The sequence below is a fragment of the Entelurus aequoreus genome, linkage group LG05, assembly GCF_033978785.1.
Source record: "Entelurus aequoreus isolate RoL-2023_Sb linkage group LG05, RoL_Eaeq_v1.1, whole genome shotgun sequence".
Classification (NCBI taxonomy): Eukaryota; Metazoa; Chordata; class Actinopteri; order Syngnathiformes; family Syngnathidae; genus Entelurus; species Entelurus aequoreus.
The window spans coordinates 14,367,087-14,375,966 of NC_084735.1; the positions used below are offsets into that span (position 1 = coordinate 14,367,087).

General features: G+C 41.3%; 1 protein-coding gene across 2 annotated transcripts in view; it reads right to left on the minus strand.

The window, feature by feature from the left end:
- The window catches only part of LOC133650206 (sal-like protein 3), a 104,665-nt gene extending 96,317 nt beyond the window's left edge, over positions 1 to 8,348 (minus strand). For both annotated transcript variants that reach the window (XM_062047168.1, XM_062047167.1), the window contains exon 1: positions 8,245 to 8,348. The gene's annotated coding sequence lies outside the window, so the exon portion shown is untranslated. The remainder of the gene's footprint in view (positions 1 to 8,244) is intronic.
- Between the last annotated feature and the right edge of the window lie 532 nt (positions 8,349 to 8,880).

Below are 8,880 nucleotides of genomic sequence, written 5' to 3' on the forward strand. Positions count from 1 at the left end.
ATTTAAGTTTAAGAAGAACAAAGATGGAACAATAAATAAACAGACAGTCATTTGTACGCACTGCAACAGAGAGTTTCAGTTTCACCGAACCTGTTCAAGCCTTAAATACCATCTCAACGCTAAACATGCATTTGTGGGGGCTTCCAGTGCTACACCTGGCTTGCGTCAGACAACCCTGAGTGAACGCAGACCAGTAAGCAAGTCCAACTCGGATAAATTAACTAACACAATTGCCAAATGGGTCGCAAAGGACTGTAGACCGATTTGCATTGTTGAAGATAAGGGCTTCGCTGATGTTTTGAAAGTGGCGTCCCTCGATACATCCTACAAGCCACCATGCAGAGGCACAATAATGAAAAGTATCCACGCACTCTATGAAACAGAAAAGGGGAAAAAAGAGGCGGCTTTAGCTCAAGCGGAATATGTCGCCCTGACAGGAGACCACTGGACGTCAGTGAGTAACACAAATTACTTGGGAGTAACTGCACATTTAATAACTAAAGCATGGGAATTGCAGTCCTTTGCGCTAACTATAATGAAAACGGAAGAACGCCACTTTGCAGAGGCATGTGCAGAACAGTTTCAAACTGTGGCATGCAAGTGGGAAATTGAAAGAAAAGTTACAACCATTGGGACTGACAGTGCACGCAATATGATTGCTGCGGCTCGTATTCTACCATACGAGCATATGCCCTGTATCGCGCACGTCATACAGAGAAGCATCACTGTGAGTCTCGCTGACAGCGGATTTGTTCCTGCATTAGCCAAGTGTCGCAAGATTGTGGGACATTTTAAACACAGCCCGGCAAACTTAACGGAGCTGAATGCAGAGCAGGTGAAACTCGGACAGCAGCAGGAGCCACTGATCCAAGACGTTCCAACGCGGTGGAATTCCACACTTGAAATGGTCAAACGCATCATCCCCAATCAAGCAGCAATAAAAGCAACCCTGGATCAACAGCAGCATAATCTCGTCATGCTGACGCCAGCAGAATGGGATAAACTCCAGAGACTGGAGACCCTTCTAGAGCCCTGCCGGTAAGCCTTCCATCATATAATGTGGAAATTCATTGTAGGCTGAAATTAAATTATTAAACCAAACTAAGGCTGAAACGACGTGTCGACGTAGTCGACGTCATCGGTTATGTAAATACGTCGACGCCGTTTTTGTGCGTCGACGCGTCGCATAATTACGTCACACTACCGTCATGGCGGAGCGCAAAGCAGACTGTCCGCGTTAGCAGACTGTCCGCGTTAGCATACGTTGTCATCATTACACAAAAACATGAATGTGTCATTTGTATCTGCTAGGGGTGTAACGTTATGTGTTTTGTATTGAACCGTTTCGGTACGGGGCTTTCGGTTCGGTACGGGGGTGTACCGAACGAGTTTCTAAGCTAAAGCTAACTTTAGCTGCTAAAGTCTTAACAAGTTGCTTTGCTCCTTCTGCGGCTGCCTCTGTCTCAGCACGCAGCATTGTCCCACCCATACAACCATCTGATTGGTACACACGCAGCATTGTCCCACCCATACAACCATCTGATTGGTACACACGCAGCATTGTCCCACCCAGACAACCATCTGATTGGTACACACGAAGCATTATCAGCCAATCAGCAGTGCGTATTCAGAGCGCATGTAGTCAGCGCTTCAGCGTGGAGCAGATAGGTGTTTAGCAGGTGAGCATCAGGCAGCGGACTCTCCCCAAATGATAATAAACACCTCCCAGTCAACTACTAGTAACATCACTATGAGCCAGTTGACCTACTAGAAACTTAAACTGCAGCTCAGCTCACTCGCAGTCCTGGCTTGAGGTGAAGGCTAATTACCTCTCAGTTCCAGCCACATCGACCCCTTCTGAGCGCCTATTTTCAGCTGCTGGGAATATTGTAAACAAGAAAAGAAGCAAAGCAAGTAGACATGCTAACCTTTCTTCATTACAACTGTTAGTCACTCACTGGAATGAGTAGAATTGGTTATTGTGTACTGTGTTGGACTGGATGTTTATTTTGCACATTTTAAAAGCAATACTTAATGTTTACAGTGCTCCAGAATATTTGGATTGGCACTTTTTTGTATTGATGTTTATCTTTATTTTTGCACATTTTAGCAAATAAGCAATACTTTCACTTTTGTTGAAATGTTTACACTGTTGTTACAGAATATTTCGTTTTGCACTTTTTTTTATTGGATGTTTATCTTTATTTTTGCACATTTTAAAGCAAAATAAGCAATACTTTTACTTTTGAAATCCTTATACTATTGCAGAATATTAAGATTTGCACTGGATGTTTACTTTTATATTTGCACATTAAAAAGCAAATAAGCTACTTTTAATTTTGTTAAATGTTAAAAGTTTTAAATGTTTACATTGTTACAGAATATTTTGTCATGTTGTTGTCAATGTTGACTGAGTGGCCATACTTTTTTTTTTTGTAAATAAAAGCCATGCCTTTTGAAAAAACTGGCCTACTTTTATTTTTTCATCTTCATTTTAAATAAAATAAAATAAAAAATAATCGGTAAAAGGAAAAATAATCTATAGACTAATCGAAAAAATAATCTATAGATTAACCGATTAATCGAAAAAATAATCTATAGATTAATCGATAGAAAAATAATCGTTAGCTGCAGCCTTAAACCAAACGTTAATCTACTATTAAATGTAACAACTTGCATTCAAGTAATTTACTTGAGTCTTTCTCCTTCTCTCTCTCTCTCTCTCTCTCTCTGTGTGTGTGTGTGTGTGTGTGTGTGTGTGTCTGTGTGTGTCTGTCTCTGTGTGTGTGTGTGTCTGTCTGTGTGTGTCTGTCTGTGTGTGTGTGTGTGTGTGTCTGTCTGTCTGTGTCTGTCTGTCTGTGTGTGTGTGTGTGTGTATCTGTCTGTGTGTGTGTGTGTGTGTCTGTCTGTGGCTGTGTGTGTGTGTGTGTGTGTGTGTATCTGTCTGTCTGTGTGTGTGTGTGTGTGTGTGTGTCTGTCTGTCTCTGTGTGTGTGTGTGTGTGTGTGTGTGTGTATCTGTCTCTGTGTCTGTGTGTGTGTGTGTGTGTGTGTGTGTGTGTATCTGTCTCTGTGTCTCTCTCTCTGTGTGTGTGTGTGTGTGTGTGTTTTCCACTGCAGGTATGTGACTCAGATCCTGGGTGGGGAGGCCTACGTCTCCTGCTCAGTGGTACTACCTGCCCTCTGCCACTTACACCGTGTAATGGAAACTTCTGATGAGGACCCTGCATACATGATTAGATTTAAGACCAAATTCAAAGACGACCTAGGCTCCCGCCAAGAACACACCAACAATGCATGGCTCAAGATTGCAACCGCACTGGACCCACGTTTTAAGGACTTGAAAAGTGTGCCCAAGGCAGACAGAGAGGAGGTGTGGACCAAACTTGGAGGCCTTCTGCGTGAATCACCTGGAAGACCTTCACACACTACTGAAGATGGGCCACCCAAGAAGAAAATGAACCTTCTTCTACAGCTGGGCTCAGATTCAGAATCAGATGAAGAGGTACAGCCTGACAGAGCCTTACACAGGTACAGAGCAGAGCCCACCATTGAAATGACGGACTGTCCCTTGCAGTGGTGGTCATCTCATGCAGGAGCCCATGACAAGCTGGCTCCGTTGGCTCGGAAATATCTAGCCACTCCTGCATCCTCAGTTCCCTGTGAAAGACTCTTCTCACTTGCCGGTCACATTGTGCAAAAGAAGCGGTCAGCTTTACTCTCAGAAAATGTGGACAAATTGGTTTGCCTCAGTAACTGGCTAAAGGATGAATAGAGAAGCGGGCCACATGTAATTGTGTAGGCCATGTTCTTTTGGTTTGATAAAAAAGAGAAATCTCTTTGTTTTTCCTTTGTTGAAGAGAAATGGCCAAGATGGCTAGTGTGTTACAGAAGGAGACACCATCCTATTTTGTTTTACTATTTCAGTTTCATTTAAATAAGAGACGCCATCCTATTTTGTTTTCCTATTTTGACGAGGAAATGTCATTGTAAAAAACAGGATGTTATTAAAATAAACATGCATACATATGTTAAATGCACATGTCTTCTGTCATTTATCTTTCAATTCCCACAAAAATATACAGTTAATGGCATATTTTGGACATAGTTCGAATGGTGATTAATCATGATTAATTAATTTTTAAGCTGTGATTAATCTGATTAAAAATTTTAATCATTTGACAGCCCTAATATATATATATATATATATATTATATATATATGTATATGTGTGTTTGTGTATATATATATATATAATTTTTTGTTGTTTTTTTTCCGTTTACACTATATGTTTTTTCATTTACTGTGCATATTTTATTCGTTTGCAGGTTGTTTTTTTAATGTATTTATTATTTATTAATTCAGGCAGTCGGCCTGAATTGACCAGGGACAATTTGACCTGTGACCTTTGAGCCAAATCAATATTCCCCTGACGTGATGATGCTTCTTATCTCCTGCAATGGAGAGGCACTTGCTAAAATGAACATTGTTTGAATCCACTCTGGACAAAATGATAGGAAGAAGACTGTTCCAGGGATCAATATTCACAATGGACTCCTTCCAGTGAGCGAGGGCCTCGTGTTGCCCACCTCCCAAATAAGGCGATCGTATCTCCGCCGCCTCGGAATGAGATTCCCCTTCCCCTTTTTGTCCCCGCTCACAAGTCTTCCCACTGACGGCAGCGAGTGTTTGTCTGGCCCGGCGTCCGTCCAACTGCACGCGTCACATGATCACCCACCCACGTTCTAGCGCTTGCCATCCCCGGGAATGTGCAAAGTGTGAGGTTGGCGAACGAATCGAGTCTTTCGGACTGCTCTTTGAAGTGAGCCGTTGGTCATGCACACGCACATTTAGCGTTGGCAGCCGGAAGAGGAAATAAGTTAAAGAAAAATTAGCAGGACTTTTTTTAAGTATATTTTCAAATTAATATAATTTCATATATATTTCTTAAATGATTATTATTTTTTTCTATTTATTTAATTTAATTGAACTGACGGAAGTACTCTTTAATAAATGTATTTAACCACTAGGGGGAGTAATTATTGCATTACTTTGAAAAAACATATAAGATGTTTCATGAGAGCAGAGTGTGCCTGTTGCTAAATGACGTGTGACGTCAGCGCCAAGACACTGCAGCATTAGCTCGGCTGTGGTTGTTAGCTCAGACTGGCAGTTTGTCGGCAGATACGGCAGCTCTGTTGAATCCTTCCACTGGATTGTTTCATAAAGAGATTGAACGCTGTAGTCTCCTTGTCCACAAACAAACTGGTCGGATTGCAGACTTGCCACTTCAATCATCGACTTGTTGCTCATTATTCCCCCGTAGTAGTAGTAGTAGTAGTAGTAGTAGTAGTAGTAGTAGTAGTAGTGTGTGTATTTGAATTCCCTTTTCGGGTTCATTATTCTAAAGCACATGTGTCCAACTGAAGGCCCAGGGCCAGATCTGGGCCGCCACGGTATTCAATATGGTCTTCCACATCATTTAAAGTGGCCTGTGACGTCATTCAAAGTTGTCTTCTCCGCCATTTAACAGGGTCCGCGTCGTCCTTTAAAATTGGCATGCCATGTCATTTAAAGTGGTCCATCATGTCATTCCATATGGTCTTCCACGTCATTTAAGTCGGCCTGTGACATCATTCAAAGTTGTCTGCTCCGCCATTTAATAGGGTCCGCGTCGTCATTTAAATTGGCCTGCCACGTCATTTAAGTGGCCTGTGACGTCATTCAATGTTGTCTGCCTCGCCATTTAATAGGGTCCGCGGTCATTTAATGGGGGCCTGCCACATCATTTAACGTGGTCTGCCAATTAATTTAAAAGTTGCCTGACGCGTCATTTTATGTGGCCTGCCGTATCATTTAATGTGGTCCGCCATGTCATTTAATGGGGTCTGCAATGTCAATTAATGTTGCCTTCCGCATCATTAAAGAGGCCTGCCACATCTTTTGAAGTTGCCTGCCACATCATTTAATGAGGTCCGCCCTATCATTTAATATAGCCTGCCATTTCATTTAAAATGGCCTGCCACATCATTTAATGGGGTCCGCCTTATCATTTAAAATTGGCCTGCCACATCATTTAATAGGGTCTGTCATGTCAATTAATGTTGCCTTCCACATCATTAAAGTGGCCTGCCACATAATTTGAAGTGGTCTGCCATATCATTTGAAGTGGCATGCCATATCATTTAATTTGGTCCGCCATATCATTTAATGTGACCTGCCACACCATTGAATGGGGTCCGCCATATTATTTAAAGTGACCTGCCACATCATTTAATGTGGTCTGCCAAATCATTTAAATTTGGCCTGACACGTCATTTTATGTGGCCTGTCGTATCTTTTAATGTGGTCCGCCATGTCATTTAATGGGGTCTGCAATGTCAATTAATGTTGCCTTCCGCGTCATTAACGTGGCCTGCCACATCATTTGAAGTTGCCTGCCATATAATTTAATGTGGCCTGCCACATCATTTAATGTTGCCTGCCACATCATTTAATGGGGTCCGCCCTATCATTTAATATAGCCTGCCATGTCATTTAATGCGTCCTGCTACGTGGTCTACCGTGTAGTTTAAGGTGGCCTGCCACGTCATTTAATGGGGTCCGCCATATAATTTAAATTTGGCCTGCCACATCATTTAACGTGGTCCGACATGTCATTTAAATGTGGCCTGCCACATCATTTAATGTTGCCTGACACATCATTTAATGCGGTCCGCACTATCATTCAACATAGCCTGCCATTTAATTTAATGTGGCCTTCCACGTGGTCTACCATGTAGTTTAATGTGGCCTGCCACATCATTTAATGGGGTCCGCCTTATCATTTAAATATGGCCTGCCACATCATTTAATAGGGTCTGCCATGTCAATTAATGTTGCCTTCCACATCATTAAAGTGGCCTGCCACATAATTTGAAGTGGTCTGCCATATCATTTGAAGTGGCATGCCATATCATTTAATTTGGTCCGCCATATCATTTAATGTGACCTGCCACACCATTTAATGGGGTACGCCATATTATTTAAAGTGACCTGCCATGTCATTTAATGGGGTCCGCCATATTATTTAAAGTGACTTGCCATATCATTTAATGGGGTCCGCCCTATCATTTAATATAGCCTGCCACATCATTTAACTCGGCCTGCCACATGGTCTACCGTGTAGTTTAAGGTGGCCTGCCACATCATTTAATGGGGTCCGCCATATAATTTAAAAGTGGCCTGCCACATCATTTAACGTGGTCCGACATGTCATTTAAACGTGGCCTGCCACATCATTTAATGTTGCCTGACACATCATTTAATGCGGTCCGCCCTATCATTTAACATAGCTTCCCATTTCATTTAATGCGGCCTTCCACGTGGTCTACCACGTAGTTTAATGTGGCCTGCCACATCATTTAATGGGGTCCGCCTTATCATTTAAATTTGGCCTGCCACATCATTTAATAGGGTCTGCCATGTCAATTAATGTTGCCTTCCACATCATTAAAGTGGCCTGCCACATAATTTGAAGTGGTCTGCCATATCATTTGAAGTGGCATGCCATATCATTTAATTTGGTCCGCCATATCATTTAATGTGACCTGCCATATCATTTAATGGGGTCCGCCCTATCATTTAATATAGCCTGCCATTTCATATAATACGGCCTGCCGCATGGTCTACCGTGTAGACGGCCTGCCACATCATTTAATGGGGTCCGCCTTATCATTTAAAGGTGGCCTGCCACGTCATTTAATAGGGTCTGCCATGTCAATTAATGTTGCCTTCCACGTCATGAAAGTGGCCTGCCACATAATTTGAAGTGGTCTGCCATATCATTTGAAGTGGCATGCCATATCATTTAATTTGGTCCGCCATATCATTTAATGTGACCTGCCACGCCATTTAATGGGGTCCGCCATATTATTTAAAGTGACCTGCCATATCATTTAATGGGGTCCGCCACGCCATTTAATGTGGTCCGTGATGTCATTTAATGTGGCCTGCCACATCATTTTTAAAATGTCCTCCTTTTTATCGTGGTTTTATTCATACTTTTAATATCCAATGATGCATTTTAATTGTAATTATGTGTGTGTTTATTTGCTATATTATCCCGTGATTGTTCCCTTGGTCAAATAAGCAGGTAAAAATAATCAAGAGCCAGTCTTTTGAACGGCTCTTTGAAATGAACGGCTCCTCCAAACCTTCACAGAGCCATAAATCCCAACAATTTGAAAGTGTTGATGATTCATTACCTCCTGGGAACAATAGTAAACAAGATTGTGCTGATTTACAGCCCTGAAGTCACCTCACACGGGAACACTTGGCCAAGTCATCTCTTGTTAAAGAGCTTTTAGCGCCATGGATGCAAGTGCCTGAAACACACACAGCATCAATTCATATCTCATTAATCCCCTTCATTTATTTATTAAACCCCTTTATTCATCACATTTGCAATAGGTGAAACATGTATGTGTGTGTGTGTAGGGGGGGGGCGGGTCCCAAGGGATGGATGAAGACCACTCAGGGAAATAAGGAATTCAAATGATCGTGATGTATATTTGTACAAGTCTGACCTCTATTGGTCAGAAAACGTCATCGCCTGTCACTTTTAAACAGGAAATCTGCATATTGAAGCAATCTGTTGTTCATTTGCAGTGCTGGTTTATTGTTACATATGGTACATAGTCAAATTAACGTGCATATATATATGTATACATACATATATACACACACATATATATATATATATATATATATATATATATATATATATATATATATATATATATATATATATATATATACACACACAAATATGTGTGTGTGTGTATGTGTGTATGTATATATATATATATATATATATATATATATATATATATATATATATA